The following is a 12,669-nucleotide window of genomic DNA, read 5'->3' on the forward strand; positions in this document are numbered from 1 at the left end:
AATGTAACAAATGTTATTAATAAAGTGCTGCAACAGAAACATACCTGAAAATTGCGTTTTTCAAGATTTACCATTGAACAAAGTAAAAGATGCAGAACATGAAAACATGAATAAACTAAATAAATATTAAATATAGCTAAAATATGTGATCTGAATATTAATATATATTAAATTAAATATGTTAACTGTGACTGCAACAAATGGCTCCATAAGACTGGGGCCAAACTGTAAAAAGGTACGCTCTTTGGAATTTGGTACATAGGGGTCAGACCGTAGTCCCCTTTGGGGACTGCAGTCTCATAGATAGATAGATACAGTTACAAGATCCAAGTTTTCAGTAGGATGCATACAGACATAATACTTAATACCCACACCGGACCTACCATGGTGCTACTTCATCGCGCATTGATGACGTCAAAGGTCTCACGAGATTCAGGCGACACAGAGCATCCACACTACAAATGAACTGTAAACAAAGAGTATGATTGGGATCCTGCTGCACAATTGTTGGCCCTGTGTCAGTGTTTCAACTGCCAAACCAGGGGCATTTCTATAGAGGAGGGGGCCCGTGTACAGTCTACGACACGGTGGCCGGCAGCGCACTGAGCTATGCGCGGCCAGCGCCGGAGTTATAGACTCTGGGCACTAGACTGTGCCCAGAGTCTATAGTGTATGCACAGGTCACCGGGAAAATGGCCGCGGCGGCCATTTTCACTGTACTGCGCATGCGCAAACAACGGCTGCCGCAGCCATTTTCCAGTCATTTTACAGCGCCGGACCCCCCCCCGCGCTGACGTGGGACTTCAGAGAGGTAAGTAATATTAAGGGTGCAGCTTGTGCGGTGTGGGGCCCCCTGGACCCAGGGGCCAGTGTTCTCCGCTCCCATTATAGATACCCCCCTGAGTCAAACCACTGCGATCACAATGCAAACTCAGCACTACATAAGGACGCCCACTTTACCATACGCACATCTGTAATACTTAGCAGAATAGCGAATCCAATCGGTACAACTGAGTACCATCACAGCCTCACACAGTTGCACAAGCCCTAACCTTACTCATAAATTGCTAACAGCCATGCACGCTATGAGACTTCACACTGTGGTGTGTGAACGCGTCGGCACGCAAGCGTTTCCCCGACCACCCCCCCGCGCCACCACCCACAAATGGCACTTCCTGTCAATCACTCTGCGATGGATCTGCAAAGCCTCTGAGATCGCAGTCCTGATCGCAGTGGCCACTTTGCGCACTGTGATGCGTACACATGCGCAGAACGCAACAATTGCCCTATTGCGTAGTTGTGATCGATAATGAATCAGGCCCTATGTTTGTATGCAACCTGACAAAATGTTAATCTTGCACCTACCCCTTTGTATCTCAGTCAAATATTGCAGTTTTATTTTCCATTGTTTCACACATGCAAAAATCAAACATGCTCTCTATATATTTATAATATATACACACATATATTATATATATTTATAAATACATAACACATTTTTATTATATATATATATATAGATATGTATGTATATATATACAGTATATATATACATACAAATATATATATACACATACATACACACACACAATATATTTATATATACATACACAGCCTATATATACATACATATATATGTGCACAATATTTATATACAGTGTTTATATATATATATATATATATATATATATAGACACACACATACAGCTTATATACATACATAAAATATAAATGTGTGTGTGTATATATTTTAAATATTTGGACTATACTCAAAATATGTATTTATATATAATTAAGCTTTATAACAAACTCTCACCCTGCATTATGTATAAATGTATACTACTATACACAGCAGTAGCCAGGCAGCAGGCCCGACATGCAGCTGCTGAGTCTGCTCGTGCTTGTGCCTGGTGGACATTGGACATACTCATAGACAGAGCCGGGCTGCTTCAGGCTGTCGGTGCGGTGGTGGCGGGTGGCGTCTATGTGACGTCACATGCAGTGCGTCACGTGGCGCGGAGGCGCCAAGTGACTGTGAGCTAGTGGCACTTGGAGGGCAACTGAAGCCCTCCATGCGCCGCAATCATGTTTTTACTTTCGGCTTTCGAGCCATCGGTGCCGCGGGTGGGGGAAAAGGGGGGTGTGGTGCGCGGCTGGGGGGCGGGGCCTCGGACAGCCACTGGCAGGCTGTGCAAGGGGAAAAAAGATCCTGGCTAGTGCACACAGCACAAATCTTTCTGTGTGGGCCTATTCTGATCGTGGGCCTGGAGCTGTAGCTCCATCAGCCCCAATTATTAATCCGGCCCTGAATGTATCGAGTGGAATGTATCGAGTGCTGAGCTGCTTATGAGTCTGCCAGAGTGTGACATTGTGTGGACTGTATGAAGCCAGCCCCTCAGACCCAGAACCTGTGTAATTTAAGAGTGTCACAGTTTTATGGGATTGTGTGACAATGTGTGGCCCTGACGAAGTTCAAACCTAGGCAAAAACCTAATCCTGGTCAAACTACACCACAATGCCAAATTTGGTGGAGCTAGGTCCAAAACTCTGTCCATGCATAAAGGACAAACAGACACACACCCACACTTTCCTACTTATTATATAGATAATTCCAAGTACATTTTAGCTAATAATCAGCATATATAAAAGTGACTTGCAGTGGGACCCGAAACACCATGTGGCTCATGTAGAGTTAGAAATGTGCACCTTCTTTCAACTACAAATATGCACTTTCTTTTCATGCATGCTCTCCAAACATTTTTATACATCCATGACCTTGCCATAGCACAGCGGCATTTTGTGCTTATGACCCCAGATGGGATGGGGATTGCAAACAATTTTAAGTACAATAAGATTACGCTCAAGTGAAATGCATCCCATGCTGACCAGACACATATGCACCTTATATGGCAGTGGATCACTTGCAAGTGCCTGACTCCTGGTGAAAAATACCAATTGATGGTGATGATTGGCAGACACTTGTGATTGCCTGAATGCAGTGGTGGAATTAGTGTATGGTGGGCCCAGGTGCAACAATATGCATCACCCCTCCCTGCAATTAAGGGACTATCTGCGCACAGTGAAGATGGGTCTCGTGGGGAAGTGTTGTGGCTTCATAACACATAGGTATCAGTAGCACCATATAATGCAGAGAGTGTTGCAGTGGATGCCATATAATGCAGAAAGTATCACAGTGACCACCATATAATACAGAGAGTGTCACAGTGACCACCATATAATGCAGAGAGTGTCACAGTGACCACCATATAATACAGCGAGTGTTACAGTGACCACCATATAATGCAGAGTGTCACAGTGACCACCATATAATGCAGAGTGTCACAGTGACCACTATATAATAGAGTGTCACAGTGACCACCATATAATGCAGAGTGTCACAGTGACCACTATATAATACAGAGAATATCATTGACCACCATATAATACAGATAGTGTCACAGTGACCACCATATAATACAGAGAGTGTTACAGTGACCACCATATAATGCAGAGTGTCACAGTGACCACCATATAATACAGAGAGTGTCACAGTGACCACCATATAATGCAGAGTGTCACAGTGACCACCATATAATAGAGAGTATCACAGTGACCACCATATAATACAGAGAGTGTCACAGTGACCACCATATAATGCAGAGAGTGTCACAGTGACCACCATATAATGCAGAGAACATCACATGGACTGCCTAGTAATTCAGATAGTGCCCTAGTGAGCATGATATAATGCATAGAGCATTGCAGTGAGTGTTATAAAATGCAGAGTGTGTCACAGTGACCACCATATAATACAGAGAACATCACAGGGACTGCCTAGTAATTCAGAGAGTGCCCTAGTGAGCGCCATATAATGCATAGAGCATTGCAGTGAGTGCTATAAAATGCAGAGAGTGTCACAGTGAGCACAACGCCATTTTTCGAATGGCAACGAGATGCCATTTTGTGAATGGCCACACAACACCATTTTAGCGAATCCCACAATATCAGTACATACGGCAATGCTATTATTTAGCGTTGTGCGATTCCCACGCAATAAAACAATGTTAAAAGTCCTCATTATATAAATACAGTTACTAAAACATATAATATGAACAACCCTGCAAAACACGTACCACAGTGTACTCCACAAACACGCAGATGCACAACGCTAACTAGTGTCTTTTCTTAATATCCTTATACTTACACATTGCACACTTACATAGAAAGGTTCCCCAGCATTAAGGTTAATATCCAAGGTTATATTCATTATAATCTAATAAAGCAACTGTATTTGTGATCTCAGGTTTAGTACATGATAAACAGACCGTGTTTGGTGCCATTCTGAACCACTGTTTATTTGCAGATTTCCGGTTCCATCGGCAAGGAAATTGTAACATGCGTCTGGGAATTATGGATCATAGAGAGATAGGCATTGAAATGTACTCTGTTCATGTAATGTAAATAGCCAGTTTAAACTTGTTCTTTGGCGGGAAAACGGACACAAAGAAGCTGTTGGAGGCTGAACTATTACAATATAAGCTAACCTATGAACTGCATCATAATAGGAGAACCAGGAAGAAGAACCAATGGGATTATGCCAACTTGTTCTATTGTATTGCCTATCTCTGCAAGGGTTTATATGCAAGCACCCTGAATCTGCTAGTCATTCATCTTTTCTTTGCTGTTGACGGAGGTTTCATAGTTGATGCCGGGAATCTGGATTCAGAGCGCATGCGTATGTTCGACTGTACCCAGTGATTGTATAATCTGTTTGCTCTAATTGTATTTAGATCACAGCGTGTAACTATCTGCTTTTTGGTGAATAATATCTTTTTGTGCTTTGGAACCACAATCAAAGTCTGGAAAGCAATTATTTCTTGTGTGACTTATAATGCTAAATAGCAACATTTAGGGTGTATAGATAGGTAGGAATTCATAAACCCCACCACAGACAGTATAATTACACACTCCAACCCCACCCACCCCAGTAAAAAAACAAATACATTCCTCCCCATTGCATATATATGGCACCTCCTAGATGAAACTGGCACTTAACTGTCCAGGAAGAGGATCTGCATGGTCCCTGCTAGGCTTCAAGGCACAGGAAAGGACTAAAGGAGAGACACAGAGCTAGACTGGAGTGGAAGGAGTGGGGACTCAGGGTTAGGGGGCAGGGTCTCTGACAGGGATAGAAGGTTTGCTGTAGAATAGACAGCTGCGTCTTGGGCAGTCTAGTGACAGGTAGTGCGAAGATAAGAATGGGAGAGGCCCCCTCCCCACCTCCGGCTGGACTGCCTTCTCCTTCATTACCGCCCACGGTCGGCCATAGAGTATCGTAATAATGAGCCAGTTTGACTCATTATTAGAGCTGCCCGGCTGTGGGCCCCCTCATTGTGGCGGGTCCTGGTGCAACATAACTGCTGCACCACAGATAGTTCCGCCCCTAGCTGAATGCATCTGAACCACTCCAACTTTAGCTAAAACTATAGTACCATTACTGCTGCAATCTATTCTCATTATTACAGAGATACCTGCAATTGGCCCACAGTAATAAAGCACATTTCCATTTCATATTTTAAAGGGGAAGGCAACGTATGTGTGCAATGATTTAAATGGAACAAAAACATTTAGATTGTATTTGCATGGTGAATTCAACTTTCTTAGTTACATTTTTCCTCTTCTCTCTGTTACACTCTGTTATGCCCATTCTCCCACCAATGAGTATAGAATAAAACGCTTGATGATGTGCCAGCCACATCAGCCTCCTGATATGGCCATGTCTGGTGGCCCCATTCTCTGCTAGGCTCTCCCTGGAAGACAACTCCCATTTCTAGGACTCTTATGTACTCCTTTTTGGGAACAAGAGAGCTGTTGCCTCCATGACCTTTCTTTGCAGTCTCCTCCTTGAGTAACCATAATGTCCCACCACACTGTTTCCATCATCCTGGTTTTGCTCCTCTTCATGTTCTCTTCTGGACAGCAGACAAGGGTGAAGGATTATTATGCTCAGTAGCTTTGAGCTTTGGAGGGATCCAGCCGGTGTTGACTGGATCTTGTCTGAATATCAAGCTTCAACTCTGTATAGCCTGTAATTTCATCTACACACCGTGACATGTAGTCTGAAATTAGACTACATGTGAAAGCCGCATTGCCACATACAGATGTGTTCTCATACACCTAACGTTAATACGCCATACTCTGCAAGACACCTGGCGCATCTGAGCCACTCTGAGGGTTGTAGTGGACTTGTCTTTTTCTTAAAATTTTACACATGCCTAGAAGCCGTGAATTTCTTGCATTTCTGCACACAGAGAGAACACATTTGCAAAGTGAGTGACAGGTATTCAGCGTTTGGTGGAGGTAACAGGAAGGTGGTAAAAAATGCAGGTGTTTCTGACTGTTTTAACGCTGTTCCATGGGCGTGCATAAATTAGCCACTGCGATTACATATGCAACACGCGAGCCCTCTGTTTGTCAGGAGAGCTGCAGTGTTTGCGGCTGGTCAGACCTGCCGCAAAAGCAAGATGGCTGTTCAATGTGCATCGATGCTCTGGTAAGCTTTGGAACTATTGGCATAATTTTGCAGTTGCGTTCCGTGTAAAGCTGCGATTGCATTAGCCTCCATCTCTGAATCAGGCCGGCTGTGCGGCCGAGTTACCCGGGACCTAGCTCCCCAAGAAAGGCTGTTTGGTACAACCGAAACCACAGTGTACGAGGACACGTGTGTAGTCACACGCAATCAGCCACACGTGGAGGGGCAACTGATATGCAAGAATCACTCATAGATGGGTAACCCAGGTTTTTGCAGGTGAGTGCGCAGCAACCCGGGTTATTGTGCTGCGTGAAAAGGCAGGGTCGAAAATTTAATAAACCGGGTCAAGTGACCCAGCATTTCAATCATGGTCACGAGAAAGGTTGAAAGCGTGTTCTACCCTGCTCGTGGTGCAGTGTGAACGGGTAACCCGGGTCGCTGTGACCTGGGTCCCATTCTTTACATAGGAAGAGTCGGCGCTTGGAGATGAAGTCATCTCCAAGTGCCGGCTCATCACATGACGCCAATGGAATCATCGACCCGGCATTAGTGCCGGGTCTGGCCGCTTGTCTGACAGGAGTCTCAGCCAGGTCGTGCCCGGGATGGGCGCGTGAACATAATCCCGGGTGCGACCCGGGATTATGTTCTGTCTTTACGCTATATGCTATGTTATGTTACTTTAAGACTTTTACCATAATAACACGTTTTCACTACTTTTCCACTACTTTCAAACTATTTTGAGATTCCTATTAAAATCTAAAAAATAATTCCAATACATTGTACAGTAATTTGTTTCTGAAGCAGGCTTGTTGAAATCTACAGTACTTGATGTAGTGAAATACAAAGATGATTATGTTCTTTTATTTTGAAATGAGCCATATGTTTTGGAGAGATTATTTTCACACAAATTACTAACAACAACTCTGTTACAAGATAGGTGCAGCCTATCCCCGCCCTAGGTAAACTCTAATAATGCTGTTCCAAAACTCTCTCAGTCTATCACCTGTACCATTTATGCACAAGGTGCACACTGCCGGAGCTCCCATTGGAGGTAAGATTGCTATTATTGTTGCCTTTAATTTACGTATTCCCTGCAACCTCTGTTCTCAGAAGTCAAATATTACTAGCATTATTTTTATATATCACTTTTTATATTTTATATAGATACTAAAATACTGTATCTTACTTCTTATCAATCATATTAAAATATCCAGTGTTACTAATCATTTAATATTTTTGGCTTATACAGTCTGCTGTTTTAGAAGTGTGTTCTGCTCAGGTGAAAATAAAAATGAAATATTGTTCCAGTCAATAGTGTCCTACTCATAGAGGGGTATTCAATATGAAACGTTAACTTCACTGTCGAAGTTAACGTTTCATATTAGAGTTTTTACCTGCGTTAAAGTATCGGGCGCGCTCCCGCTTATACCCGTATTCAATATAAAATTAACGAAAACGGAACACTCCGAAGTTGGATTAGCGTAAAGTTACGAATTTTTCCTTAAAAAAATTGTAAGACCCCCCCTAAAGTAGTAAAAACATGGGGGATCACTATGGGTACCCCCGTTTTAGCCTTTAATTGAAAGTCGGGGATTTAAATAGCCGCAGCAGGTGGTTTTTTTCCGACATTGAAGAAGTGATGCAGAAGAGCACTTAGGTTATTTTTTTGTTTTTTTTAAGTGGTCCCATCAAATTTGGGGTACATGAAAATGGGTACTAGCATATTTTTATGTCCCTAAAGTAAGTTTTTAAAAATTCTGCATTTGTGCACCTGCCGCTATAATTCTATTCTAGAAAACACCTGCCGCATACTTGCAGAATAGCCCTGAACCTATTTCCTACTGTAAAACAATTTTTTCCCATTTTTTTTTTCACCCCAATTTTTAAATAAATTTTTTGGGGTGTCCCTATTTTTTTTTTTTTTTTTGACACAGTTCTTTTTTAAATGTCAGTCCCAGGGGTGCAGGCTATTTTTTTTAAGCCTGCACCCCTAAACTCCAATTCTGCACTTTTTTTTGACACCTATTCAATGGTGAAAAGTTATCCCCGTTTTTTATCAAAGACTTTTCAAAACTGCGATGAGTCTTTGAAATTGAATACGGTGTAAAAGTAAAACCTGCGATAATGATGTCATACCTCCGATATTAACGCAAAAATGATGTTATCGCACCCATATTGAATACCCCTGATAGTCTTTTGCTATCTTGTGAAAAAAAAGCCATGTGTGCTGAGTGTACATGCCTTGGCAGTCAACAGACATTATGCAAATTAAGAGTGAGGTGGAAAAGTAAACAGAAGTGCACTGTGAAAAGAGTCAAAATCCTATTAAAATCTAATTTTTTTATTTTTTTAAATTTGCAGACTTTAAAGCTCTGTTTGAACAACTATATACAGACAACTTGTTCCCCTTTTTTGTGTTGTTTTTTTTTAAGCCATTTCCTTTTGATGTTTTTATACTGTATTATTTTATTCCCATTATATTTTTTACTATGTCAATTAATCGGATGTGGATTTAAACCGTTTTTTCGGACTGCATATAGTCTTCATCCTTTTTTTGGATTTGATACTCTATGGGAGAAATTTAAGATATAGAGACCTGGGGGCCCATTTATTAATGATCGCATTTTGCAATGCGATCAGGGCATCCAGTACCGCCCATGATCACATTGCAAAATGCGATCATACCGGCTGAATGTACTATCCGGCACATGCAGGGAGACGGGCTCCTGCGATGTGGCCGGAGTGCATGCGGGACTGCTGCGCATGCGCAGTCCCGCGGACTGCACATGAGCGGCGCCCATTGCCGGCGGAGGGATCTGGGGGATCCCTCCGCCGGCTGAAATGCGGTAAATCCCCATAGACTACAACGCTATCTTCAGATAGCGTTAGCTGCTGGGGCCAATATCGGGAATGCTTCGCATTCCCGATATTGATACATTTGGCAGCATCGCATCCCCCATAGAAACCTATGGGGGAGGCGGCTGCGGGCGGCAATGGAGGTATCGCAGCAGGTATAGGAGATACCTGCTGCGGTCCCTCTTTCATACATCCGGGGGATACTTAATATTTGAGGTAAACCCCTGAAAACAGGTGTTTTCGGGGAATTTACCTCAAATTAACTTTGATAAATGGGCTCTAAAGTATCATTTGGACACTTATAAAGAAACCTTTATACATTTGAAATCATCTACATCAGTGGTTCTCAAACTCTGGGCATGATTCAGACCCGCTCGCGAGCGCTGTGCGCTCGCAAGCAGGTCGATGGTGGCACAGTGCGCATGCGCACGATGGAGCCGGCTCTGTTGTGCGCATGCGCGAGACCCGGATAGCGACGGGCAAGCCGTTGCTCCGGGTCTCGTACCAAAGGGGGCATGCTGTCGATTATGAGTGACAGCACGCCCCCTTTGGTGGGCGGGCCGGGGGCGTGGCTGCCAGACGGAGGCGTTCCCATGGGAATGCCTGCCGTCTGGGGCCGGCCCCACTGACATCACGTGATGTCAGTGGGAGTGCTTTCGGCTCTGGTAGAGCCGAAAGCACTCTAGGGCTTGCGGCAATGAGACCCTACCACAAGGGTCTCGTCGCAAGCCCGATGGTCGTGATGGTCTTGACCATTGTGACCATCATCATGGCCGCTCGCTATAGCTGTGGGTGGTCACCCACAGCTATGCGAGCGGCCAGGAGGCCGCTCTAAAAAAACCAGACTGCCGGCCCTGATTCAGAGCGAGCGCTCTGTCAGAGCGTCCGGCTCTGAATCAGGGCCTCAGTCCTCAGGACCCCACATAGTTCACGTTTTCCAGGTCACCCAGCAGGTACACAGGTGTAGTCATTACTCACGGACACATTTTGAAATATCCACAGGTGGAGATAATTTTTTCACTTGTGATTATGGGGGATATGTATCAATAGTTTTTTGCGTTAAAAAAAGTCATAAAAATGGTTTTCAAGTATTTATCACTAGAGATATGTTTCGAGGAAATGTATCAATGTTTTTCACATATTTTTTAGATTTTTTTTCGGCAAAGTATGGTTTTCATTTTTTTATTATATCGCTATTTTTGTTGTAATTGAAATCAATGAGAGCCTTATGTATCATCATTTTATCGTTTTTTTTTTAAGTGAAAATTATCGTTTTTTTTGCAACATACTTTGGCTGGCGATAATTGTATTCCAGCACCACTGATGTTAAAATAAGCTATGTTAGTTATTGCTATTTAGATGAAACTTTTGAAATTTAAATAATCAGTATTACTTGTAATCTATATTTATATTTATATATATATATATATATATATATATATATATATATATTATTTATTTATTTATTTTTTTTCAATTTAAAAAAAAATATAAAGGATAACTCTTATAAATAAATAGTTCTATTTTTTTATTATTAAAATTACCATTTGCTATAAATGGGTCCACAAATAAGGTTCAAATAATCTAACAAGTACTACACATACCTGTCTTATAGAAGAATGGAGTTTATTTTATTATGGTGAGCTACAGTATGTGAGATATATATACACACAAACACACGAACACAATATATATATATATATATATATCTATATCACAGACACACATACACAGTATATGACCCATAGAAGAAAAGTAGAAGTTTTTGTAGGGAAAATCAGGAGAAACTAAAGGGGAGGGGAAATCTAGTATCAAGGGATTCCTTTATTTTGATGAACCACTAGAATTTCGCTTGTCACTCACGCAGAACGCCACCTACCGTTCACTGCGCATGTCCAAAATTGAAATAGAGCATGCGCAGTTGTTATTTTTTTGTATCGGAACATGAAAAAATCATTTATGCAGTTGTTTTCCCATTATCTAATTAGAAAACAAAAATGCGAAAATTATCACACTTCAGGGGATTTATCACTTTTCCATTTTTGGCGAAAAAACATGATAAATATGACGATAAAAAAGCGAAAAGATACACGATGTCTGGCGAAAAGAAACATGATCTTTTCACATTTTTTGATACATAGTATGTGAGGAGACTTGGAAAACATGCACTGTTTGGGGTCCTGAGGACCGAGTTTGAGAACCTGTGATCTACACTAACCGTGAGTGGGGTACGCCCTTTTCTATCCATGAAGCTTCTCTAAAGAAACCTTGATGTGCTTAGAAATTATAGTTTAATAGTGAGTGGGGTACGCCATCCTATTTCTCTTGGTGGAATATTCTCTCGTATGGGCTATATACGTTTCTAAACACAGTGGTGGAAAAAGAAACCTTGATATGTGTTAATCTGCACTATCCAGTGTGAGTCGGAGTATGCCTGCTGCTTTTGAATGAACTTGCCACACTTGAAAGATTTTATTATTTTTTTATTTTAAATTTTTATTTAGTTGTCCTTGCTGGGGTGATAAACTTTATTACACATATACTTTTTTCTATTTTATGGTATCACGTGTATATTGGAAGAATTAGACAAGAAAGATACTTCAGACCTCTCATCGTGGCCACCAATTTTCTTCTACACAGGAACGTAATATTGTTAATATAATTTTTATTTCTTTCAATCGCCTATTGTTTTGAGTCACACTATTATTATGTTTATTGAGATATAAGGTGCTATTGAGGGTGCTATTGAGAGTCCAACCACTATTACAGTCCACTGAAGCAGGTGATCTCTTTATTATAAAATGGCAAAGATTCCAATGGTTGTGGTAAACTGAGACCAAATGGAAAACCTCTTATAGGTGTAATTTGAGGCAAAACCAATTAGTGGCCAAAAGAAAAAGGGGATATATGTTAGCCCTTTTATCCTGAACCCTCTCTTTTTAATATATGCATTCAGTGCCTTCACATTTAGCTCTAGTTTGAATGACACATTTGACCTGTATGAGAAATGTATCATGCAGACTTTGGAGGCCATGACTGCCAAATCTATTTTCCCCTACTCCTAAGCCATAGATAAGACTTTGTCTAACAAGGGGCTGCAACTCTTGAGCATATTTTAGAAAGAAGAGTAAATGAGGATACTCTGACTGCTTGAAAGTATTTTTAGGAGCCATCTGACTGAGCATGACCTGTGGACCTTGAATGTGACCCCTGACCTCACCTAAGAAATCTGGCCAAAGAGGTCCGCATCTAACAGAATGGGCATGTCAAGTGGCCTCGGA

At 41.8% G+C, this 12,669-nt stretch overlaps 1 protein-coding gene across 1 annotated transcript in view; it reads left to right on the top strand.

Moving 5' to 3' along the window:
- Positions 1-11,569: 11,569 nt before the first annotated feature.
- The window catches only part of LOC148479634 (4-galactosyl-N-acetylglucosaminide 3-alpha-L-fucosyltransferase FUT6-like), a 57,419-nt gene continuing 56,319 nt past the window's right edge, over positions 11,570-12,669 (top strand). The window contains exon 1 of the mRNA XM_088454478.1: positions 11,570-11,607. The gene's annotated coding sequence lies outside the window, so the exon portion shown is untranslated. The remainder of the gene's footprint in view (positions 11,608-12,669) is intronic.

This window comes from Taudactylus pleione, unplaced genomic scaffold, assembly GCF_031769625.1.
Source record: "Taudactylus pleione unplaced genomic scaffold, aTauple2 ptg000619l, whole genome shotgun sequence".
In the NCBI taxonomy this organism is placed as follows: domain Eukaryota; kingdom Metazoa; phylum Chordata; class Amphibia; order Anura; family Myobatrachidae; genus Taudactylus; species Taudactylus pleione.